A 27,917-nucleotide genomic window follows, 5' to 3' on the forward strand; every position below is an offset into this window, starting at 1 on the left:
TCAGAACAGTAACATTTTCAGAATGTATTAACAACCTATCAAACATGAAAATTTCATGCAGGGTTAGTGCCACCTCCGTAGACAGGCTCTGGTGCCACGAACTCCATTTTGGTGACTGTTCTGATGGACATTAACTAGATCTTGAGGTCAACTTAAAGCTGTGGCCGCTGAGGGACATCGGTCAGAATGTGCACACCAAAATGTTCTTCCAACAGGTTTATTGCACAAATCCAGATGGCTGAATCCCAATAAACAGGTCTATGTGTATGGGTGTGTAAGTTGTGTGTGTGTGTGTGGTTCTGCAGGAGATAATAGAAAGAGAGACAATAATCAGCTATGTGCTAAATACAAATAAACATAAGCTACAACATGAGCTATAGCCTATACATGTCTGCTACATGTTATAATAGCAACCTAGCTTAGCTGAACATAGCATGACCTCACCACATTAACATTAACACTACTGATGAATGTGTAACAGGTAAGTATAGCGTAATATGGTAAACAAGTCACGTAGGCATACATAATAATGAACATGGCACTGTTCGACATTCAAATGGAATGTGTCCTAACATTATGTGTGATTAAGTCCAGACTTACAGCATAAGCATTTCACTCGCGGTAAATGCACATGTGAATCGCGTGCCTCACGCTTATACGATATTTCCTCAATTACTTGACACATAACATACACCGAACATAATACAGATACTCACTTGTTACTGAACGCACACAAGTAGAAAATACACCTTGAAAGACTATAACAATCAATCAACAGCACACTCAGTAAATTAACGCCAGCTCTCTCCAGAACTTTCTTCTTCCTCTGTATTAACAAACCCAACGTTCTGAAGTCCCGGAGGGCAGCGTGCTCTCTGATTGGCTGGTTGGAGGCAAGCAATACGACTGATCTAGAGTCGGCCCTTTGTTACAGTGACGACAAACTATGAAACATTGCCGTTGCTATGCAACCTTGACTCAGGGAGTCGCGGCGTCCGAAGCGTGCGTTAGCTTATGCTTCTTACTGATATATTTCTACTTTAACGGCACCGACTATCAAAAAATCCAGTGGAAACTAGATGGCAGAAGGCCAATCAGCCCACCATTTTTTTCTACTTCGCCACCTACAGATGTTTGACAGGTATGATATTTTGAAACGCCATGTTATTTTCCATAGACATTCGACGCCCCGAAGTTGGGTGGATCCGGATGTTTCGGAGGCGGGACTTATTCCGGAGAGGTCTATTATGGCTGTTGTTTACACACATCCCACCCCTTCCTTGGCAAAACGTCGACATGTGAATACATTGAGCCAATCATGTGGTGTGATGTGAATACATTGAGCCAATCATATGGTGTGTTGTGAAGACATCGTGCCAATCATGTGTTGTGTACTCGCTACTGGAGCAAGATTGGTGTCGTGAAGTCTTGCCCACGCGCATTTCTGCCGAATAGGATGCCCGATGAGTGCCCAAAAAGCATTGCAATATGGCCGCCGAGTGGAGGGACTTGCCTAAAAGGACTTTGGTATTCACCTTATTCCGCGCACAAACATGGGGGGCGCTAGCTTTGCCCACATTGTCTCCGAACTTCCGATTGAGCAGTACATCCATTGCGATACATTGAGATAGCAGAGCTCTATCGAGATGACTGGCATCATATGTTATGGGTCATCATAAAGTTAGGAACGTTTATTTAGGATTTTGGTGACTTAAGATATTTCTGTTATACACCTTTCCTATCTGAAGTTAGGAAAACACTGACTTTGGAGCGGCTGTTCTGTAATGGCTTTCTAAACTAGTTACCATAATTACCAAACAGATAAGGATTTGCGAGTTTCTCCATACGATACAGCGGCCACTGCCGCATATGTCTACCCACTCCGTAGGGGTGAATAGCCTATAGCGAAGTACAATATTGCAATCTGACCTCCTGATGGCATTTGTCGTTTTCCTCCCAAGTTAGCCTCTCTATCCTCTTCTGCCGTGTTATCCCAATGAAGCTAACTAGACGTAGCTAGCCGACCGGAAGTTTAAAGACAACGTGGAATTTTAAAAAATGGGCGGGGCTGAATAAGGTGAATAGAGTTTAATAGTACAGCGCAGAGCATTAGGAAAACAGTGGCTACACTCCCATAGACTTCCATAGGAAACAATGGCGGCGCTTTTTCCAGGCTACTTCCGCGTTATGCTGAGCTCATAAGTTCCTAACTTTGACATTCACGGCTTTAGCCCCATTCACTTCCATTGCTTTCTGCCTGATATTGTCAGTGGTAAGTAGACGAAGGTACGACGTTTTTTCAATTGGCATATGCATTTCCTATACCAACTGCACTAGTAGATACTGGTATTGTTCTTTGAGGATTTTGTGCTGCTTGTTTAACTGACATTTATAGCTTAAATTGACCGAAATTTCAAAGCCAAAAGTTAGCCTGCAAACCTTGATGTGGAGAGGTTAGTTTAAAGATAATGTTCCTACGTCAATAATGAATTTCAGACAAAACACATTTGGTTAGCCTATTGTAGTAGGGCAACTTTAGATGATAGGTTGGTTGTCAACAGGTTTTTATTATGTTTATAATGCTATATTTTTCAAACCTGATTGCGTTAGCTTACGTTAGCTAGTCAGCTCATTCACATAGTGTTAACATTAGACATGCTATGAGGGGGAACACAAACTTTATCTTGATAAAATACATTTCATTCAGCATGGCAACTCTATATTCAGATGTGCTGGTTATCAATGGGTTTGTGATTAACGCTCTTCAGGTGAAAAATGGAGCAAATGAATGTGAGTATTGTCTTTAAACCTGATATAGATTAGCTTGCTAGATGGCGAGTTTTATGGCGTTATGAACTGAACCGTGGGCTGAACATGACATGAAGTAGGCTATAGTGTCCAAGACTCGTGAATGAGTGGATTTCAGTTATGAATTTCAGGGGAAGCAGTAGGAGCAAGACCTAGACTATTATAAGTTATTGTTGTTGTTACTGGTGCGTGGCTCTTGTGCTCTTGTGTTGCCAGCCCAGTCCTGTGCCACTAGCTATCACTGTTCCAAACGGGACAGTGGCACAAGCGGTAGGCGAGTGTGGCACGAGCGTGGTCGTGGGACAGTGGCGTCTGTATAGTAGCCTACAGTAGGAGTTTTTGCTCCAACTGATAATCGATTTCAGGTTAGTTAATTTAGTTTTCAGTAATTTTACATTTCATGCTGGTGTTCTTGGTGTAATAATTTTGATTGCTTTGTCAAAAGTAATTTGTCAAATACATAGCGAAGTTTTTTTTTTTGGATAACTGAAAAGTGTAGTCAGGTTAATAGGGCATAGATCACTCTGAAAGTAATCCCCAACAAAATCATTCTTCATGTTGTCATTGTTATAGTTTTTGTGTGGACTTGTGGTACCCCCAACCAGCCTTGCAAATGGTTGGCTGTGTATGGGCCTATGTAAAACTCTTGCTGGAGATGGCCTCTTGCTTAGGTTTCTGCTACTTACTTAATGTGTTGTCCCAAGTATACACTGAGTGTTGCCTGCTCTGTTCTCTCCCTCCATTCTCCACTGTGCCTGTTCTGAACTTTATGTTTGAGGTCCACACAAAGGGAGTTGTGTTGATCCAGCATCTTCCACACCTCATCCTCCTTACCAGATAGATAGATAGATACTTTATTGATCCCCAAGGGGAAATTCAAGAATGTCACCATGTCCCTCTTATAGGTGTACAGGTGTGTATATGGAGAGCTATCCATCCCTTCCACATAGTGTCTTTTGTGTAGTTCACACACAATTGTTGTTGAAACTTTGGAAACTGAAATCTTTTTATTTTTTGGAAACCTAAATGAGTGTCAGACCTCCTTTTTATGTTGCAGTGTCACCATATCTTCCTCCCAGTCTTTTTTGGGGGCCAAGCAGTGAAGCTGCGAGGACTTCATTGTGTTTCTACGTTTTCCTATTATTATTATATGCAATGGGAGTCTATGGCAGCCCATAGAACCGTATGGTAAAAAGTTGGGAAATTTGGCACACTGATTGGGGACGGTCCCATGATTCATGTCACCAAGTTTCATGTCACCAAGTTTCATGTCGGCAACTCGAACCCTCTAGCGCCACCAACAGGCCATTGGACGTGCGTTCATGCACGTAACTTTTGACCTGTTGGTCCGATTTTCAAAAGTCAGGTATTGTTGGAATCCTTGGACCGAGCCGAGTTCAACGCACCCTATGACGTCATTTTCCGCCATGATGGATTTTTCGCCATTTTGGATCTCATCAAAAACACTTAAAATGTATCAGGGGTCACATACTTTCTCTGATTCCCACCAAATTTGACACAGATCATCTTCAGACCAAGCCTCACAAAAGTTATCACTTTTTGTCTTCGGAAGTATTACCGTTCGCCCGTAAAAGCCAATCAAAATTTGCAGCGAAGCTGCCAAACAGGAAGTGAGCTCATATCTCAGCAACCCTTGCATATATCAAAACCAAACCTGGTACATTGACTCATGACCCCATCAGGAGGACCCTCAAGAAATGTGGTGACCTTTGACCTCTAGGGGGAGCTGTAATTCACAAACATGCCTTTTGGCCTGTAGCTGCTGCTATGCTTAGAATTAAATTGTACTAGTGGTGTCTGGTAATACTGTGAAAGGTCCTTAGGTCAACTGAGGACAACTTGTCACATCAATATAATTTATTCGGCCGCCATATTTGATTTGATCAAAAACACCAACAATTTCGCACAGGTCACAAATTTCATCTGATCTTCACCAAAATTGGCACAGACCATCTTCAGACCATGCCTTGTCACTTCATTTATTTCTGTAACAATTGATAGAAGCCCGTCACATCCAATCGAAATTTGTGGCGAAGCCGCCAAACAGGAAGTGAGCTCATATCTCAGCAATCGTTGCATGTATCAAAACCAAACTTGGTACATGGACTCATGACCCCATCAGGTGAATGCCGAAGAAATTTTGTGACCTTTGACCTCTAGGGTCACTGCAATTAGCAAAAATGCATTTTGCCTTGTAACTTTTGACCTGCTAGACGTGAAACTTGCTTTGACAGCTTATGGCCATACGTCTGATTTCAGCATTGAGCTAACAGCATTTCGTTGCCATGGTTACTCCGGCCTATCTGCTTGGCCCCCTCATTGCTGCTTGCAGCTATATTTGCATTTGTTCCTGTTCTTGTTTTAAACACACATTGAAAACGTAATAAAAATTCTATTGAAAACCTAACATGTATCAGTCATCCTTTTCATTCTGTAGTCTCACCAGCCGGCTGACATATAAGTTATAAGTATTTTATTGAAACAGTTGATTGCTTATTGAGTTACAAGTGTGTTATTGAAACAGTGGGTGTCTTGCAGTATAGATCAAATTTTTCACATTTAAGTTGTTATTGATTCTTATTTAGCCTATGTGTTTTTGACATGTTTATGGCTAGTATTAAAATGTTACTACCAAGGCTTTGTGGTGGCCACCTTTATGCTATTTCTCTAAAAGAACTGAACAGATTTAATGCATTGATCAAACTTTAAAAATGTAAGCTGTTAGGCTACTGAATGCTATTCATATATTTAGATATTTGACGTTTATTGCTAGTCTACAATGATCAAAGCTGTGTGGTAGATTTGGGGGGGTGGGGGGGTGGGGGGGGGGGCACCTTCATCTTCATCTCACCAAACAAACTAAAAAGGACACTGGATCTAATGTCCACACACAAAAAGGATACAAAATGCATAGCCTACGTTTTGACAATGTAAGTAAAGTAGATGTAGCATGATACAGGCAAGTGTAGGAATCCAATAACAGCTTATGTCCAGCAAGGAAACAAACGTTCAATGTTAGAACTACCAAAGAACATATTTTAGATCGATGTTGCAGACCAATTATACTCGCAATATGTAATTGTCACTATAATGTAAGCATGCTAACACTCGTTAACACTCGTTTTTGTTTTGTTGTAATGTTTCCCGTTCAATAACGCACTTGCTGCTGTCTATCCCATTGAAATAACACTACACGCAAAGAGCTGTTTGGAACTGTTGAAGCGTACGTGAACCACGTGACCGTGTGGCGGCGACTTCAAAGAGTGTCGCAACTCTTTTTCTATGGCTCTGGTACAGCGACTAAGGCCAGATTTTTACCTGAATCGTTCAGTTTTCGCAGAAAGCATGAAACTTGGTACAGGTATAGTACTACCCCTTTTTTACATTTATAATGCTATGCTGCTTTTAACACATAATATGACAATCATGCATAATTAAAATGGCAGACACGTTGGAAGTAGCCATACATTCTGACACGGAGTCAAAAACTGGGGTGCGTTTAGGCTATGTGTGAAGTTTCGACTGTGTGACTAAACCCTGCACTTGCCTGGGCTCAATCCTTCTAATTTGCCCCCTAGAGGCTGGCATGCTAGCAAGGATGCTAAAACCCATGGATGCTAGCGTCTGTCAAGTCTCTTAAAGAAACATGCTGCCTTATGGGAAATTAGCTATTTTGTCTTCTATCCTAGAGTTAGATAAATTATTACATACACCCAGTTAGAGTTAGATAATTAGTACATAACCCAGTACAACACATCCTACTGTTAGCCTAATTCAATTGAGGTGGGTGTTTCTTTTAAGGCTTATAGTGATTGTTTGAAAAGATCCATTTTGTTTTATTGTAGTTTAACATTTTGCATCCCATAAAATGATTATGCCTGTCAATGAAGCTAACTTAAATACGTAATACCTTATGAGTTTAGCTCCTTCCTGACACATTAGGGCTCATTCTAGTCAGTGAACCAGCACTTTTAGGACACTGGCTAGTGCGTTCAGCGCCCAGTCCTTAGGTGTGCTTTGTGGTGGAAACACCAAAAGCTCAAGACAGGTAAAGTTGAGTATCGTCTGCATAGCAGTGATAATAAAATTCATGGGAGCGAATGGTCTCACCCAAGGAAGTGTGTAAATAGAGAAAAGTAGGGGCCCTAATACTGATCCCTGAGGCAAACCTGTGGTGAGGTCATGTGCCCTTTAAGGTAGGATTTAAACCAAGGGCTTTTCTAGACATCCCAGTTCAGACAGTGTAGAAAGGAGAATGTCATGGTTAACAGTATAGAAGGCTGCAGATAAGTCTAGTAGAATGAATACTAATGACTTAGTAACTTAGATGAGGACTTAGCTACTCTCAATGCTTCGGTCACAGACAGAAAAGCAGTTTCAGTAGAATGACTCTTGAAAACAGACTGCATAGGGTCTAGCAGGTTGTTCTGATATAGTAAGTCCAAGACCTGCTTGAAGACCACTTTCTCCAAAAACTTTGACAAGAAGGGAGATAGGTCTGTAAAAACAGGAATGGTTTTAGAGGTGGTGGCAAATTATACATTTTCCATTTTTATCCTCCTTGACTGACACTACAGTAGTTTCACATTTTGCTAGGGTCAGTGTCACTACTGGTAGCATAAGCCAGTACCTGGAGCCTACAAACGTTGCACAGGTAGTCCAACTCCTCCAGAATGGCACACCAATACGTTCCATTGCCAGAAGGATTGCTGTGTCTCCCAGCGCAGTCTCAAGAGCATGTTGGAGATTCCAGGAGACAGTTGCTCTAGCTGGGCAGGATGGTAAAGGGTCCTTAACCCAGCAGGACCAGTATCTGCTCCTTGTGCAACAACAAACAGTAGGAGCCCTGCCAGAGCCCTACAAAATGACCTCCTCCAGGCCACTGGTGTGAATGTCTCTGACCACACTGTCAGACTTCATGAAGGTGGCCTGAGGGCCCGATGGTCTCTGGAAGGACCTATGCTCACCGCCAAGCACCGTGCAGCTGAATTGGCATTTGCCAAAGAATACAGAATTGGCAGGTTTGCCATTGACGGCCTGTGCTTTTCACAAATGAGACCAGGTTCACCCTGAGCACATGTGATGTCTAAAGATGTCTTGGAGAATGTAATGCTACCTGCAACATCATTCAGCATGACTGGTTTGGTGGTGGGCCAGTGATGGTCTGGGGAGGGATATCCTTGGAAGGACGCGCACACCTCTATGGGCAAGACAACTGCACCCTCACTGATCTTAGGCATCAGGATGAAAACTTCAGACCCATTGTCTGACTCTGTATTGGTGCAGTGGGCCCTGGATTTCCTCCTGGTGCACAACAATGGCTGGACACATGTAGCGAGAATGTGCAGGCAGTTCCTGGAGGATGAAGGCATTGATACCATTGACTGTCCCCCCACACTTAAATACGATTGAACACCTCTGGGACATTATATTTTGGTCCATCCAACACCGCCAGGTTGCACCGCCGACTGTCAAGGAGCTCAGTGATGGCCATGTCCACATCTGGGAGCAGATCCCCCAGGATACCATCCGCCGTTTCATTAGGAGCATGCCCCGATCAAGCATGTCAGGGCCATACGAACTACTGAGTAAAATCATGAGTTGCTGCGCTGAAATTCAAGCAAAATGGACGAGCTTGCCACGTAATTTTTTCCACTCAGATTTTCGGGGGGGCTTTCAATTCAGTCCTCTGTAGATTGATAATTTTCATTCCCAAATAACGAAGTGGCATCCTTTTGTTCCTAACATATTACCCAGTCCATATCAGAATCCTGTGAAACCTACCTCACAGGATGCTCGTTTAACGTATCATGGCTTGGACAGCTGTCCGCACCTCACCATCCCACCACAGGGATCCCCAGGGCTCAGTACTGGGCCCCCTTCTCTTTGCTATCCACACAACTTCTTTGGGACAGATTATCCATTCGCACAGCTTCTCATACCACTGCTATGCAGATGACACACAGCTGTTCTTATCTGTTCTTTCCACCTGATGACCCCTCGGTCTCTGCACGGATCTCGGATTGCCTCTCAGACATATCTACATGGATGAAGGCACACCACCTCCAGCTAAACCTCTCAAAAACCAAACTGCTGGTCCTCCCAGCTAATCCTACTGCTCCCACCTACTCGAATGCCCTCATACAGATATGCTACCCCCTGACCGTTGCACTCTTCAGACAAACATCGTCTAGCTCTGCCACCGCTCAGGTCAATCCAAACTTTTTTCATCTGTTGTTCCTTGTTGGTAGAATTGTTTTAAAAGTTAAACTGTTTACCAGGTTGTAAGTCGCTTTGGCTAAAAATGCGTCAGCCAAATGTAATGTAATGTAGATATCCAGCATGTTTCACATCATCTGATGTGTTTTATTTTTTAAAGTGTATAATTTTTTTGAGCAGTGTATAGTAATAGTTAAGGTTTGCTCAGAAAGAGAAGAAGGTAGAATAAGAATTTATTGATGATGTAGGTAGTTACTTCAATTAACCAAAATATAGAATAATTGGCTTATTTTCTTACACATAGTGGCCATATTGGAATCTTACCAGATTATACTTGATGCCTCGTATATTATTGAGGTTGTCATGTGATGAAATGACTTTAAACTTTGAAAATGTTTTTGAATTATATTTCTATCGTGAATAACAATAGATATGGTCTATATTTTCACATTTGGTATACGCCATATTGGATTTCAAAATGGCCAACATCAAGTTTGTTTGGAAATCATGTCAATAGCTTCCTTGACCCTAAAAATTGAGTGTTAGAACTTAAAAGACTTTTTTATCTTGTTTAATTTTGAAGTTGTATCAAAAATTCTATTAAAAATGGTAGCCATATTTGAATTCAAGATGGCGGCCACTAGGGGGCGCTATGTGTTGGGGTCCATTTCAATTTTTGATCACTAGGGGTTGTAGTATAACTGTGCCAAGTTTCATGCTTTGTGCAAAAATTGAACGATTCCGGTGCTAGCCGCTGTACTATAAGGAACTTTGTCTTCAAAGTTAGAGTCTAAGGAAATTTGTCTTCAAATTTTCACGATCCATTTACACACTTAGATGACATCATCATTTATATAAAGCATAATTATCACTTGGGAGTCAAATGTGAGGAAACACTGGTAAAGAGGGTATTTTGCCTAATTTTTGGGTACTGATTGTGAATATCATATTAACTGATAGTATATTTTTACTACCATATTTCTCTTAAGACTCAATCAGGACGATGAAAGATCAGGATCCAGGCATTTATTCTTTTCAATGAGGGGCCAGTGCCCCTCAAGGGAGAAAAGTACATGTTTGTGTGACCCCATCATGGATTTCACCAGTATCTCAGTATTCTCTTCTAAAGACTACCGGAAGAGGCTGGCCATTTATGCTCAATTTGCAAGGGTGTGGTTCACGTAGTGATCATAGGTACAACTTCCCGCCGTTTCCGTCAGCCACACCCAGACACACCTACTTGACATTAACATATTAGGCAGGCTCCTCAGGTAGAAATGTTATACAGCAGGGGTATTCAATTAATCTTCAGCGAGGTCCAGTTACAGAAAATTTCCTCAAGCAAAGGTCCTGAGCATCATAATGTTTAACGTGCGTGTTTAGGTTATGTATATGTATGTATGTATAATATTAGGATGGATGGATGGAGCCTAGTTGTAGATAGATAGATAGATAGATAGATAGATAGATAGATACTTTATTGATCCCCAAGGGGAAATTCAAGAAATAGAAGATTGTAGGCCTAGGCCTAATGTTTAATGTGAAATAAAATAAGTAGCCTAAAAGGCGACATTCGAAATGAGGAGAAATAAGGCAAGATAAGAGTAGCCTAATTGGGGAGAAAAACTGAGTAGACTTGGTATTTTTTAAGATCTTAACGTGAACTTAAAATAAAATTTGAGCTGAGACAAGGATGGATATTCCACAGCTGGTTCCTTGAACCCATTAATCAGCAAGTATAATTTCATTTTTTTTAGTTTTTTTTTTATGTTGACCCAAAATCCTGGAAACCCAGGAATATCACGTTGTTGGGCAGTGAATGCATGTAGGATTAACTAGATTGTGGTGGATCAATCTTGTCTTCTTAAATCATAAAATATTCTGTGGTCTCAGTTCACTGTTGAATGGGCCTAGCCTACCCTATGCTTGCTCAAAATATATGCTTTGTCTAGTAAAGGTGCTTCAAATTGGCGCTTAAAATCGCCTGTCTCAGAATATAGAAGAGGTCCAGGGCAATTCTGCGCAAAACTGTCACATCCATATTTAGTTGGCGGTACGGACGTGACAGTTTTGCGTGGTATTGCCCCCGTATCGTTATATAAAGCTCTGTTCTCGCTGTCTAGCTTTCTCCTCTTTGAGCAATCGATGATTTGAAAATAACTTACTTATCGTTAACTTAGATATCCATCTGATTGTTTCTCGTCCCGTCTCCTCTCCTCGCTCGTTTCAGGCTATCAGTTTCTTCCCCACAGTAGTACATACTTTACTCACTGACTCGACTTTATCAGAATACACAGATTTCACTGGCTGGGTAGCAGCAAGCGAAATGATGGTTCCTGAAGCTCCTGAAGTAAATGCTGTTATCCTAACCAACGAAACATTTAGCGCAGCTTTGAAATCTTACGTGAAAATCTAAATTAGGCTATATGGTCTGGGTCTGGATTGGATCACGTCACGGTCCGGACTCGGACCGCGGTCCGCCATTTGGTGATGGCTGTTATACAGGATGTTCTAAACATTCTTACACTTAATTCATTGTACTCCTTGTACTGAGACTACAGTATAAAAATGATACCAAACATGAATACATTTACAGTTAATAACACAAACATATAATTCAGCTAAAGTTAACTTTAAGGTCTGGGGCAAGAAACGGTCATATAAAATTATTTGCATCATAACTTAGCTGATTTTTTAGTTTTAAACCTGCTAATTAGCATTTGCGGCCTAAAACGGGCCGCCATAGGCAACATAGAACGGGTGAATAGGGTAAAAAATGTAACTCCTTGATATTCTTATGAAACTTTAGTTGATTATTTATGTAGAGACAATATTTTTTTGCATTACAAGTTTTCTGAAAATATATGTTTATGGATGTAATTTAACAATATCTCATTACTTATGCACTAATTTGCATACATTTCAATTACAGACATCTGAATATTGGATAGTTAACATTGAATGTAGTCACTTTCAGGTTTGCTTTCAGAACTTTTTCTGGATTCAGAGCCTTAAAAGAATGGCTTGTTCAAGTGCTAGTCCTAGGTTATGCTGATTTCAGTCGTCCCTTTATCTTAGAGACCTATGCAAGCCATGGAGGATTGGGGGCAGTTCTGTCACAGGAGAAGGATGGGTTACGGTGACCAATAGCTTTTGCTAGCCGGGGCTTGCGGCCAAGTGAGAGGAACATGTCAAATTATAGTGCCATGAAACTCAAACTCCTTGCAGTCAAGTGGGCAATCACGGAAAAAAATGGTTCACCGTGTACACTGACAACAATCCCCTCTAATACCTGCAGTCAGCGAAACTGGACGCTCTGGAACATTGCTGGGTTTCTTAGCTTGCCCTCTTCATTACAACATCAAATATCGTCCTGGGACAGCTAATCGCAATGCCGATACCCTTTCTAGGCTTCCCACAAGCCCCACTAACACTTTGCGATCTGTGTCACACGGTCTGGACGTCCCCCTGCCGCTTGCCATAGCCAACATGCAAGCCTCGAGTGCAACTATCCAAGACTCTTGGATGACAGAATCTTGTATGGTGGACACCATCCCTGGTCGAACCAAAAGAGACCTGAAAGTCCTGCAAGATACCTGTGGTTTTGGTGACAGGGACGACCACCTACCCGTTAAGACAAGTGGAGTGAACCAAGGAAAGTCCGCAATTGATAAAGTAGTGGTCCCAGATACAGGAAGTGGATGGGACCTTGTACCAAGCGACCCAGGCTCCTCCGTGCTACTGGTCCCAGATGTGGCATGAGGTGCAAAAGTGGTGTTCTGAGTGTGAGCACTGTGTGGTTGCTAAAGCAAGACAACCCAAAGCCAGAACCTTCTTGAGAAATCTGTTAACCACTAAGCCTTTGTAGATAATCTCCATTGACTTTACTCTCTTGGATTGGGCTAGCACAGGACAAGAGAATGTTCTGGTAGTCACAAATGCTTTCTCAAAGTTTACCCAGGCCTTTCCCAACCCCGATAACAGAGCTTCCACCGTAGCTAAGTTTTTAACCGAGAGATGGTTCTATGTGTATGGCGTGCCAAGAAGAATCCACTCTGATCAGGGGCGCAGCTTTGAGGGGGAGCTGTTGAAGCACCTGTGTGACATCTACAGCATAACAAAGACTAGAACCACCACTTATCAGTTCCAGAGGGGAACGGTCAATGTGCATGTTTCAACAGGACACTTCATGACTTGCTCAGGATCTTACCCCCTGAAAAGAAGCGTAAATGGCCCCAGTTGCTCCCTCAGCTCCTGCCTATAATACCACCGTGTACCAGTCCACTAGTCCACACAGCACTCCCCATACGAGCTGATGTTCAGTCAGAAGCCACAGTTACCAGTCGACCACCTACTTGGAAATACTGGAGGTGACCACAGACAGTCCACCGGCTGATTGGGTGGTGCAACATCAAGAGTACCTGACTTCTGTCTATGCTAGTGCTAGGAGACACTTAGAAGAGGCTGCGGCATATCGTAGGCATGGTGGTCCTGACACTGTACCCATATTACCACCTGGCACTCTAGTCTCTCTCTAGTGGGTGGTGGTAGTGTAGTGGTTAAGGAGCTGGGCTAGCGTGCAGTAGCCTGAAAGTTGTCGGTTCAATTCCCGGCTATCACTGTTATGCCCTTGAGCAAGGCACTTAACCCCAAGTTTCTCCGGGGACAATGTGATCCCTTGTAATATAGCGGACATACAGTATGTAAGTGACTTTGGTCAAGAAGTGTCTGCTAAATGTAATGTACATGTAAACTCTTTTGCAAGAACCATTTTCACGGTCACCACAAAATACAGGATACGTTGGTGTCTACCAAGTATGAAATTGTGGAGTGTCTGGATGGAATTGGCACACACTATAAGATCAGGCCGTATGGGGAAAAGGGCGCCCTTAAGACCATGCATTGCTCCGAGCTTAGACCTGTTTCCACCGGTCAAGATTCATCCAGCCCACTAGCACTGGCTGCTCCACAGCCTCATGGGGGTATCGGGAGGGAGCCAGGCCTCGGTAACCCTGCAGTTGCCGTAGTCCACACCAGGACTAGTGCTTAGCATCACAGTGACCAAGATGGTGTTAACTTTAGCCTTGTCCAACTGTGCCAGGCTCATTTGGAGGGCGTACCAGATGTCCAACCCCCAACAAACAGCGCCAGCCACCTGGCAGTGGCACCATTTAGCACAGACACTTTGGAAGAACCAGAGCTGGCCCCAAGTATAGCAGCAGGTGAAGATTTTCCAATTGTGTGCCCCCTGGAGGAGTTAGGTCTGAACCCTGATCCAGTTCTATCCCTCCGACGTTCCACTCACAGCATTCAAACCCCTTCCACCTCCCACAGTCTGTTTCACATGAGTTCTCTGCCAGTGTAGCAGAAGTACATTTTCTCCCCGTCCCCTTCAGGCCTTGGCAGTAGATAGGTATGCTACCAGGACGGTGAACTTTAAAGCCAGGGGTGTATGTGGAAAGGCTGACCTGCAGCGCTGGCGCACACGCCCACCCGTGGGTGGTGTGTGAGAAAGAGGCTTTGCAACCCCCAACTCACATTTAAGGGATGGGCGTGTCCAGAAAACTCCAGTGGTTGAAGGGTTGGCAGACAACAAATAGCTCTGGAGTTTTAAGTGATAAAGGTGCAGGTTTATTTACAGTGCGCAGGTGCAATATATGAAATAACAAACAAACTTTTTGTTTGTTTGTTATTTCATATATTGCACCTGCGCACTGTAAATAAACCTGCACCTTTATCACTTTGAAAGTTTGCACCTTTATCACTTTGAAACCTTTATACTTTGAAAAAGAAAACAAAACCGGCCATCATAGGCGTTAGGGGTTAGGTTATCAAGGGTGTAGTACATGAGGAATAACTATGGACCTTTTCCATACACATACATAATATATAACACAACACATAATTTTACCATATAAAGTACATAAATGGCCACACATATACTTTATATACAGACAGGGACTTTACATGCAACAATCAGAACAAATAATAACAAACTAACTAGACTGCATTTCCGGCGGTTACTGCGAAAGTGTGCTTGCCCTGGTCCGGTCACCAACGTGAGCCGACAGTGGCATACGCTATGCTGAACCTGGCTTGATCCAAGCATTGTAACAGTGCCTTTCAGTGTTGGAGCAGTGGCAATACCTCTAAAGCTCTAGGAGAGGGCTATTCAACTATTGGCTTGCGGGGTGAATGCGGTTCGTTGGATTTTACCTTTGGCCTGCCTTCGAATTTAGCTTCTATGACTAAGATCAAATCAATAAAATAAAACAACAGCAGTGATTGGCTGCAAAAATAAATAATGTCACGCGTCTTGCACCTCTCAAACTGGGCTATCAGGTAACCTAGAGAAGAATTGAAATGATGAAATATGACCAAGGCATTAAAATGCTGCTTGTTTGTCAGGATACTTTTTCACTGATTTATTTAAAAAAAAAATATGAGCTATGAGTGTGAATGTTACATATTCCATCCCCTAATTATGTTTTACTGGTTTATTTGACAAATAATCTATATGGATTTGCTCTATAAAGACCTTATGTCTGTTTGGGATTATTTTGAGAGCCTGGGATTGTTTTGAGAGCATCTGTATCTCAGATGTATCTCAGAATAAAGGAATACATCATATTACTCTAAACCACCTTCTGTAAATCAGCTGTATACTACTGTCTACATTGCACTATATTTCCTGTCTCTGTATATTTCATCCCCTTTCTATACTTTGCATCACATTACATGTATACATGCATCACAGCTAAGATCTTTGGTTGCTATGAAGGCCAGTCGTTCTAAATGGATGGTTGCTATGGCCAAAGGCCAGTTCTATCTCTGCCGTTGTCAAGCGGGCATATCCTAGAATTCTGATTAACTTTATCTTATTTGAAACATCTCTATTTTACTTAGCCTACTTCCATACAGTGAGTCCCATTAAGAAGTGGCCACTTCATTCACGCTTACCGTGATTCACACAGCAACATTATTAAATTAATCGGTCACCATATGCCTATGCCAACGTTTGCAAAGAGGAGAACATTTTAATTTGATTCACAATGAAACGTTACATTTAATGTACATGTAAACAATGGGTAGGCTAGTTTTGGTTGTTGTTGGTGGTGTTACTGCATCCCTTAGTTAGTTATGCCTACAATGCAACATTGTTCCCTCGCGATTGGAAGCTCCTGTAGACGCATTTTAAAACATCGCGACGTGAAATGCCACCACAAAAAACTGTTTGTGTTTGTCGGTCTTAGTGAGTTAGGAGTCCTCGCGACTTCTTTTAAGCTGTCACAGACTCAGGTGCTACTTTTAGGGCTAAAATTCTTCCTGAATTACTCTTAGTAAAAAAAAATAGGAGTCCTAAAGTTACGAGTGACGAAGTTACGAGTACAAGCATCTCATATCAAATGACCATGGCATTACACTAAGCATAAATCCCATACAGCAACATCTCTTTCCTATGACATAGCTAGCTAACTTCTAGCCACACAAGAAATGAATGATGTTACAAGGATACAAGGAAGTTTATTGTCACATGCATATAGTTACTGGAAGTAAGAAATGCATTGAAATTATGTCTGGTGTCAGCCTATTTGTGCATTTATTGGGGGGGGGGGGGGTTAAAAAGTGCAGTAGAAGAGGGGTTTAGTAGATTAAGTGGCAAAGGCTGCATAAGAAAGGTGGGGGAGGATTGGGATGTGTGGGGGGGGGGGGGGGGGGGCACCAACAAGGAGCACCCAAGAGCAACAGGGGCAAGGAAAAATTCCCTTACCAAGGAAGAAACCTTGGGCAGATCCATGGCTCAAGGGGCTAACCCAACTGTCAGGGGTCTTGGTGTGTGTGTTGGGGGGATGACAGGGGAGATGGGATAGTGTGCTGTGCATGTGGGGAGAGGGCAGTGTGCAATATATGTGTTGGAGAAGCTTCCTGATGAAATAATGTGCTGTGTATGTGGGGGGGGGGGCAGTGTACTGCAAGTATGGCCAACCAGCTCCACTTCATCTACAAATGGCTACACCCCACCCCCTCAGACAACACTTGGTTAGACCTAGAACAAGAACAATCTGTAAAGAAATTAAAATCTCAGATCTCCCTTTCTGCAGTCAGTTAATCAAAAAACATCCATCCTTCAAAGCCCCAACAATTTCATCTACTCTGACAGCCTGGTGGAGATTTTACCACATCACTGATTCACCTATAACACCATCAATTCGCACCCCGATTTGGAATAACCCAGATTTCACCGTCAATAAAAAAACACTTAACTTTCACACATGGATGGGAAAGGGCATCACTCACCTTCAACACATTCTTCAAGACAATAATCAGACAGCTAACCTTGACATTCCCCCACCAATCTCAGAGCTGCTTAATATTCCCTCTCCCAAAAAAATACTCTCCCAGATTTACAAAATGATATCTCGTTCAGAAAAAACAATTGGCCTGCCATATCACAAATGGGAATCAGACTTATCAATTACTCCCGGTGCCGACTTCTGGACCAAAATGTGCAAAAACATCTACCTCATGACAAAGAATAGTAATCTACAACTAATACAATACAAGGTTCTTCACAGATTTCACTTCACTGCACATAAATTGGCTAAAATGGGGTTTGGTTCGGATCTATGCTCACACTGCACACAAAAGAACCCAGACACATACATTCATGCGGTTTGGCATTGCACTCCAATCAACCACTTCTGGGTGAGTGTCACAAAATCTCTCTCTTCCATCTTTGGCCGTCACATCCCAGCATCCCCTTCCTTATGCATACTTGGTGATACATCCACAGTCAATTTAAGCAACTCCTGCAATAAAACACTGCTGGTAGCGCTGACTATCGCCAAGAAAACAATCCTCATGAACTGGAAATCTAGGAACAATGTTCACATCACTCATTGGAAAAACTTGTTAACAGACTATATATCATTAGAAAACCTATCAACTACAAACTTAATCAATACTCAGGATACAACCTCTCCTTGGTACCCCTTTATCACCTACTTACAGTCCTGACCCTCTTTGCCTGAGATCCATCTCCACACCATCATAACACACTTCATCAACAGATACACATATCATCGAACACTGGGCAGGGGATGGTAGCTGGAACTATTATTGTTATTATTATTATTATTATTATTATTATTATTATTATTATAAATAGCAAATAAATAGCATCCCCTTCTTCCCCTCCCCCTTTTATTTACATTCTCTGATAACTTTACTAATTTCACTCTCTCTGCCTCTCTCATCGTTATTCTGCCGGGGCCCCATTGGATGGCTTGGGAGACTCGGTCCTGGCGGGTCGCTCTGTGGGTTTGGCATTGGTTGGGTCCTGTGGGTTATCTATTGGCCCTGGGCCCCCGTTGTGCACCCTCCTCATACGCTAATGCACACGCCTTGTCCTGGAAGCACACAGCACACTTTACTCTCTTTTAATTGCACTACATGTTAGGTGACATTCATCAAACATAAACAAAAAACTACAAAACAGGCTAGGGTAAGAGTGGAGTGCAGGTAGATGCCTCATCAGGTGTCTATCTGCATGCCTCACTTATTTTAATGTACACATTACAGAGGAGGCATACATCTTACACAGGGTAAGTGTGATGTGCATGGGGAAATCCTGACAGATATTCACCATGCATGCCCACTTCTTTTAATGCTACACACTAGATAGAGCCCTCCATTCACATACATATTTAGGTCAAGAGTGGCATGTTGGGTGGAGGTCTGGGGGCGAGGTGTGGTTGGTCGTGGTAGTGGGGGATGTGTGCATATGCTGGGGGCCTGGTGGGGTGGGTGGCACGTAGGTCCTCCCCTCTGTCAGCTCGTCGCCGTATAACTGCGGGGGCTGGGTGGAACTGTGGCCATTAATGGGTGCCCAGGTTGTCAATCAGTCAGGCAATCAGTTATTCTTAGTATTACACTTATCTTTAACAGAATAATTACAACTCCTCTCCTCTGAAACCCTCCCTCTCTGTGTTCCAGCTTCTCTCCTCCTGGCCCAACAGCAAGCCAGCCTTACACATATGCACACACACACACACACACACATCCTCACACACTCACCTACCCCTCACCCCCCACCCACACCCCCATCCCAACACCACCTCATTCACACTCTCAGAGCTACCATCCACACCCCCCCCCCATCCCCCCTTCTTTTCATTCCGGTCATCAATTTCATCCCTGATAATCATATCTGTAATCATCCTGGAAGCAAATCATCCTTAGCCTTTCTGTTATTAATGTTATGTTGTGTTAAGAAGCCAAGTCAATGGATGTCTTGTTAAGTTACAGTATGTGTTTGTGTAATGTACATCTGTTTGTCTTATGTAGTATTCTTGTGCATGTCGTAGTGTTGCATTTTCTGTAATGTCAATGGTGTTTGCAATTAAAAAAATAAAAAAAAGATACATGTTAAAAGAGCCCAGCTGCAGAGACCTTCCAGAGATCAGAAAGGACAGCTCAAGCTCCATACCTGTGGCCCAATACTGAAACTGTGGGACTGTATCTTTTTGCCTCTTGCACCACTCATCAAAGCTCAGCACATCACTGGAGGAATGCATATTCATGTAATTATCATTTGCAGCACGTTGCAAAATGTACAATGCTGCCACTGTTACTTGGTGGGCTCTCTTCGTCAGGCAACATGGGCCACTTTTAAGAAAGAGTCAGCTGTGAGTGTTGTGGTAAGGTCTGCTTGAACAAGAGCCTCTACCAAACCTTGCAGCCAGTCCCCTAAAGTCCTCAAAAATGGCATCTCAATGTGGAGACCCCCAAAAAGAATGACAATTTCACTATATCTATCTGGCCACTTCCACTGTATTTGCTTGGCCAAGGCAAATAGTGGCTGTTCAAATACAATCACAGGGGTTTGCTCTGGATGTAAATGATTAATTGCATTTCTGACAACATCCATTGAGTGCATGATCATTGCAACTGAGTGTAATATTTCTAGTCAAGGTGAGAGCATTTAGAGAGCAAAGAATTGACTGAGATTAGCTTTTGGTGGTATAAACTAGCCGTACAAGAGCACAATGAAATAAATAGGATGAATTGCAGCTAGTTTAGATAGCCAGCCTAAATGAAATTCTGTGGAAATGTACAGCAACTTTATTTCACAGAATCCTAACTCTAAATTTCTGCAGACTAAAATCTATTTTACGTTATATTTGAGTTATGTTTGCTCACTTGCAATATTAGCCTACACTATTTTTACTGAGTAACAGTGAGACACACATTCAACTGACTTTGCCTTTATCTCACTTGTAGTCAAGAGTAAAACATCCCACCAGTTCCCTAGATTTTAAAGAGAATAATATTCAACTGTGGCCACCACAAGATGAAACCTACTGACTGAATAAGGAGGAGTCACTGACAAACTACTAAGTAAAAATGATGCATATTAGTATGCACACAATTTAATATTAAATATTTAAATATACATTTAAAAAGTACATACTGTCTGACAGATATCATAATAACTTATTTTCCTTTTTGTTAAAAAATGAACTGGATTGATTAATGACCAAATGTCCAAATGTTTTAATTGTTCATTTCTATCATCTATCCATTATGACATTATGAAATCCATATTATCGCAAAGTGATCGATTCTGATGAAAATCTGCGCTTAGCCACCCCACTAGTAGGGCGGTTAAGCACAAAAATCGATCACTTTGCGATAAAAGCATGAAATTTGGTATGAAGGCTCACAAAGGGGGTCTGATCAGATTTAGGACCGTAGGCGCTCGAAATTTGACCCCTGGGGGTCATGGCGGGCATTTTTCAAAATGGCCACCAAATATGGATTTCGTAAAGGGAAAATGGATTAAAAGCTGCCAGAAACATAAAATGCCTGCGTGAAATGCCGCAAGAAAGCTTGCTTACACTTACACAGGCTTACACTTTCCAACTCGGGCAGCAGATTTACGAGTCTAATGGAAAGGGCCATAAGTCTGCGAAGGAAGTGTAGTCTCTGACCCAGTTGTTTTTTCTTGGTCAGTGGCATAATGATTTTTAGAGGGTGTAAGATAGTGATTTTTGGATCATGCGCCTGACCAAACCTATTTTTCAACTTGACACACCTGTGGTCCCAATGTTCAATTGAAGTGGAGTGACGGCGAAAAATTCACCACTAAGATATGAACAAGACTTGCGTCACATTTGCCGCCATGTTGCGTCAGGTGTACGATACGGCCCATAATGTTTACAAAGGCTGAATTTTTTTTTTTGTGCATTTGAGCCAACATACAAGTCAATGGTGAATAAGGAAAAAACAATGGCCATTGTAACATTTCCTTCATGGCATCTGTCATATAACTCTCAAAGTCTCTTAAAGGCTTCTGTAAACCAGTGAATCTCAAAAGAGGGAAGTAATCAAAGAGTATTACCAAAACAGTTTTTATAGGCAAGACACTTAATTTAGTGATTTTCACTTGTCACTTACATGTTGGTGGAAGCCAAACGTGTTGAGAAGATAGGTCATGAGGTTTCAGGTTTCTTTTCTCTCTACACCTATCCATGAAAATGTGGCTGGGAAAAAGATTATGAAATAGAAATAAATCTCATTATGGATCAGTAAGCAAGCATTAGTGCTAATTCCTGTACACATTTCCCATAAAATCCTCTTTTGCCAGTCGTTCAGTTCATGTACTCCATGTTTAAAGGGGAGTTCCTAGCATGAGCAATGTATTGGAAGTATTGAGGCCTAGCCGGTTGATGACGCAGTGATGTTCCTTCCACTTGCAGTGGAATGATGCTGCTTTGAAGATTCTGAAGTTTTGAAATATCTATAACCAGTTCCATTGAAATGTTTTGCAACAATAAGCTGAGAAATTGCTAAGGTCTTGGGAGAGCTCTTTGCTTTTACCCATCATGATGTGTTTCTTGTGTGACACCTTGAAAACGAAAAACCTTTATATACTGCCTTCACGCCGACCTCCGAAAAAAGTGTGTTCATGAGATTAGCTCGGAAAACATGCATAAATAAGTTATTGGAATGGCTTACTATGGTTGAGCAAGGAGGACAATGTCTCCGGCGAGTATTTCTATCTGTAGTGCTAATTTAGTGATTGCCTATTTGTAATGAGAGTGAGATTTGCCTTTTGTGTTGTTGCAAGGGAGGCCACCGTGGTTGGAGAACATGATAATGACATCAAGTTGGCTACTTCGGGGCACAAGATTTGTACTAACAATATGTACTAACCCAGCTGGATATTAATTTACACGGATAGGAGGTATAATTACTTTCTAAATACTCACAGATTTCAGCTGCTTCTTTGCCTATCCTTGTCTTGGTGTACTGTTTTTCTTATCATGTTCAATGCATTTCACTTTATTACACATAACTTGACTTAACTTGGATTTATTTACATGGATTTCCTAAGTCAATACTAATGTCTGATTAAAATTTGATGTGAACTGCCTCATTGGAAATATACTTACAGTTAAAAAATGTTGACGCAATACTCCACCCTTTTCCTCATCCATCCCATAAATACAAATGCATGAGTAAGAAAAGTGCAGCTTACCCGACAGATCTCCTGTGCATGTCAAACTGCAATTTCAGTCATGTGTGGTCTGTTGGTACATAACGATGCCATGTTTTGAAGTGCAAATAAAGCATGAAACAGGTGCTAATGTCTTAGTACATAAGTATTTCAGTATGATCAAATATGACCAAAGTAGACGGTGGATATATCACAACAACAAGCATTATTATTAATTATATATTACTTGGGAAATGTTATTCACACATCATGAACCTTGTAACAATAACACAATCAGAGTAACAGTGCTATCAATAAACAAGCATGCAAGTACAATGCAGAAACATGGGAAAACATTAGAAACAAGTCATCAAAGTGGGAGAGGAGTGATACATGATTATGACGTCAACAGATTTGCCAAATGGCTAATGGCTATTGTGAGGCATGCTTTTTTGGCTGCCTTTTATTTTGCCACAGTCATGGTGAGCATAGTGCAATTATAGTTTCGCCTTTGAAAAAGCCTTTCTGTCTAATCACTATTTAAGTAGCTTTGCACAGCAAACTGTGATGTCAGGTAAGCATTCCACTGCAACAATTCTCCATTGTAACAGTCTGATGTGTCACTTGATATTTGGACCAGGAAAAAAGGGAAGCAGGCTAAGACAAGTTATGAAAAATATCAACTCTAATGCGGGTGAAACGATCAGAGATGTGGAAATACTCCAACAGAGCATGAGTACAAGGCTAATTTTCAAAGTAGTGTTGCTTGCTGCTATTTACATATAGTCTGTAGCACATCCATATCAATCATATGCTCCTCGTGGTATGGATTGCAACACATTTTATACATAAGACAAATATGTATACATTAGGTAATCATTTTCAACCCTTGATAAGTAATGAATGGACATTCATCATAGATCATCTTCCATCTTACTTGGAATGACCACATATAGACCACATATATGTTCTCGCTACATTTGAAATGAAATCAAGGGCCAATATGTCAGTAGGACTGGAGTGTTTCCATCATGTCGTTATAATGTTTTGGATATATGCTCCACAGTATAAGCCATAAATACAGACCAAATGTAACCATCTTACGACTGACTTGTTCTAATGACTTTACCCAACTCTGAGTGAGAAGAAAACCATTCCCCATGCATTCATACCGCACTGTTACAGCTTTGTGCGTTGGTTTATCCTTCAAGCAGAGCTTTGTTTGAATTCCTGACACATTTATAATCTCCTTTCCATGTTTCATGTCTGAAGAGATCAGGCGTTCTGTGGCACATTCTCCAAGAACAACAACAGGAGAACGAGAGAGAGAGAGACAGAGACAGAAAGAGAGAGAAAAGCATATAAAGCTGTGAGGGACACTAAGCTATTTCTGACAGAATATATTTTGCAGGCATACACAGCCATATGCTCCTCCTCTTTTCCCAGACATTGTTTGCAGACATGCAAATGTTCCTTGAACATAAACCAGAGTCACTCTGACTTTTAATAATAATATGGGACAAACGGACATACTATTCCAAAATAATTTGTAATCATTTCCAGTGACCGACAAGAAAAGATGTGCCAAGACGTACCAACACGTGCCATTTTAGTCCATATTCTACATCGCGTGGTGCCTTCTCCTTACCTTCCAAAACTGCCTGACCCTTCGCTCTGCATACTGCCACAGTGACAAAAAAATAGTTACAAAAAATTAGACTAATGAAAATAGAGGTTCTCCTGAAGGCAGGTTTGTTCTCCTTTGTTGTTTTACTGACCAACTTGTCATGCTAAACTGATATTGAAGAACAACAGCAGTAGGGACGCAGCTATAGAGGAGCAACCATTGGTGGTAAACTTGTCTTACAGTGCACCAAAATATGGGCCTCACAGATAACACATGAATATTAACACAGGATTCCCACTCTAAGTCAGAATTTTTCCCTCTCGAAAAACTGGAATTTCCATGACCTAATATAGTATGAATCGTACAATATACTGACCAAAGATTTCAGAGTAGTCGTATAGCGTTCATGAATCTTTTACTTTTTTTTTAGAGTGGGAGATGAATAAATGGGCATTGAATAAACAAAGTTGGGCTAACCACAAGCATTCAAGCAAGCAATAAAGCTAATTACCAGATATACACCAATTCTGCATGGACCCTTGGGAACCCTGTTAACAGTATGTCCGAGCAGAGCACCTCACTATTCACCACACAGAGCAATCCACTATGAAATCCGATATGAACATTTAAATCATACTCCATCAAAACTGGATCTTCTTATTTTGAAATACACACAATTAATAGACTGAACTATGAAGAGAGATCTTGGTTTTCATTAACTGATCCACATTAGGTTAACACACCAAACTACTTTCTGGTATACTACTTCAAATGAAGAGCCTATCACTGAATTGCTTGTCCACAGAAACCAAAGGAAATCAGGACATGCACTGACCAAAAATGGCCTCATTTAGATGATCCATGATCTTTATTCTTAACTTGATAAAAACTGTTTTTGCAAATTGTAAAGCTCTTGGGCTTTTCCTCTTTTAGTCTTTCAAGCATAAACTGGAATCTGTGTCACACTGACCTATTAGGAAGCACAGGACGTTTGTTAGCGATACTTCAGCCAATTACTGCCAAGCAAAGTTGGAAATTATGGAAATATGTGCACAAGTCATCATTTTCATATGAAAACTTAAACTATGGCCAAAAGTACTCACGCACAGGGTGCAAGGACATTGGCAGCTGCATATTCAGCACAGTGGCTAGTCTCACATGATATGAATAGGTTTTATTATAGGATGCGAGACTCACCGGAACAGGGATCAAATCATTTCATTCACAATGAAGGCATGTCCCTTTAAAAACATTGTGGGAGGAATACAGTATGGGGAATAATATTCTGTTTCAAAAGGCTAAGGCCAACTTGTTTTTTTTGTATAAGAATTGTGTGATGTTACAGAGAGGTAAGGACTCAAAGATCAGGGCAACTGCAAGTACATTCTATACAATCACCTTTTGTGCTCCAAAAGGAAAGGAGTCCTTGTCTCCTCACGCTTCAATGTTGCCATAGTCCAAGTAAAACAGGAGCTGTGTAATGTGAGATTGGGTTATTAATTCAAACCAGGCTTAAATGCAGATTGTTTGAGTAATTGGAGGGTCACTATTGAAATCACTACCATACCCAATGCACTGTGTGCATTTGGAACACTATCATACAACAAACAATTCAGATGACAAAGCAGATGATATCATAACTATTAAAGAAAGCATATTGCCACCAGGGGGAGGTGGATAACCAACAAACCACATACTGCTTCTCCTTCGCCTTCATACAAACATGTCACCAACAAAACACACAACTTCAACCCTTTAGATTGTCTCACATGGTCTAGCTGAAGTGAAACAAAAGGGCTGGCCAGTCACTTTTCTGTGAGATCAATAGCCTGCAGAGTGTGTGCTGGCCAATCTATTCATTCTAACAAAGTTTTACTCCAACTGACATTCAAGTGTCAAGAGGTCAAGTACTACATACTACAAGATCCATGCTAACGGTTACATGAATAACAGGAGACAGACAGACAGAGAGAGGGATGTCAATGCCAATCTCAGTCAAGTGACCCAGTCAGGTAAAATATTTATGTGTGTAAAACATTTATGTACATGCTTAAAATTTTCTGTTCACGCAAACATGTGGCTGCGGGTATTATAGCGGAGTGACCTTAATTGCACTGTGAACACAGACCTTTTTGTTTTCCTCTATTAGGTATTAGTGCTAGGAGAATTTGAGACATGTTGACAACCTTATTTACACTAAAAATAGTGTATGATTTACACAATGGCGTAGTAAAGATTATGCCAATAGCCAATAGCCTAGTAGACAACTACCTAACATGTGTTCAGCACTACATGTTCTAAAATAGTGCTGAAGAGCAACTACATGCCTACTGCTCTCATGTTAATGGAGAACTTACATTTAAACTCAAGAAATACCTTTCCATGGTGCCCAGGAGCCTCTCAATTGTTTTAATAAGATCTTGACCCTTTGGCAAATGCTGACTAAAATTAGACTGGGATTCTGAGAACCAGGTGACTGACAGAATGCCCAATGACACATCATGTCTGACATCATGACACTACACACTCAATGTAGAGTACCTGGAGATCACACCAGACATGCTTAGAGAGAAATGTGCTGAAATATTTCAAACAGAGTTCTAAACTGTAATATTTATTAATCTGTAAAGTCTTTTTTCCCCATCCCATCATTCCCCATTACCTGAACTGAACGTTCTCTTTTCTTTCTGACTCAGGTGTACTCTATGCATGAACATCAATAATATAGCCATCCTGGTAGTGTGTTCCTATGTGTGATCCAACGCGTTCTTAAATGCCACATGTCAGAGCTGACACTCACTGGCCCTGGTGAGGGGAGGGAGAGTAAGCGGGACGAGTTTGTTTCACGGTTACGTGTGATTTTGTTGTATCAGCCTTACATGTCAGAATCAGAAGTCTCCCCAACATAGAAGGCAAGTAAACCACCTTCCACAAAAGAGGTGAAGGGAGATGCCCCTCTACTGTATTCATAGACAATATCAGGGGATAAGGATAGAAGACGCACCTACCGGAAACCTAAGCACCAGACCAGTGCTCTCTCTGCCTGCTGACATGCCAATAGCTAACTAAATCCTGCTGGTGAGGGGCGAAAGAAAGCTGTACCCTGGACCCTGACACATTTTATCTCTCCGCTTCGCTGATGTACAGATCATTTTGTACTCACTATAAGATAACATCAAAGCCTAACCAGTCAGGCCAGTCAGAAGATAAATAACTTCATCTTAATTCTTCAGCTGGTGATCATTCATCTTTGATAACTGAAGCTAAACCAGAAACAATTCCCTTTTCTGTGGAAGCTGCTACAGTGTGAACACTTACCTTTGCTTTGAATCTGGTTTTTTTATGGATTCTAAAAACTATGGCATGGTAATACATATACATAAGTTTAAATAGTTTTAAACTAGTATTTTCACTACTTGTTTATTTTCATTACTTGTGAAAATAAATGTGCAAAAAATCTGATGAACAAAAAAGAAAATCAGTAGTTAATATTGTCCGATGTGTTGTAGACACTGAGGCATTAAACAAAAGAGCTTGGTCAAGCCGATGAGTTCCCTCCCCCTCCTCCTCATACAGTAATACATGGATACAATACAGCAATCTCCTGGCGAATTTGGCCACCCTCCCTAGCACTAACCCATAAAACAATCCTGAGTCATACATGTCTCGAACTACAACTCCAATGCGCTCTATCGGTCGCACCCCGGAAAGGTCGCTGATGCACCTGCTTCGGTAGCATTC

General features: G+C 41.5%; 1 long non-coding RNA gene across 1 annotated transcript; it reads right to left on the reverse strand.

The window, feature by feature from the left end:
- Positions 1–63: 63 nt before the first annotated feature.
- LOC121694992 lies at positions 64–27,223 on the reverse strand. Its single transcript, XR_006025978.1, has 5 exons — positions 27,185–27,223; positions 25,575–25,649; positions 22,592–22,640; positions 21,508–21,593; positions 64–299 (listed from the first exon to the last, which is right to left on the reverse strand). It is a non-coding gene; the product is annotated as an uncharacterized LOC121694992 (long non-coding RNA).
- Positions 27,224–27,917: the final 694 nt, after the last annotated feature.

This window comes from Alosa sapidissima, chromosome 1, assembly GCF_018492685.1.
Source record: "Alosa sapidissima isolate fAloSap1 chromosome 1, fAloSap1.pri, whole genome shotgun sequence".
Classification (NCBI taxonomy): domain Eukaryota; kingdom Metazoa; phylum Chordata; class Actinopteri; order Clupeiformes; family Clupeidae; genus Alosa; species Alosa sapidissima.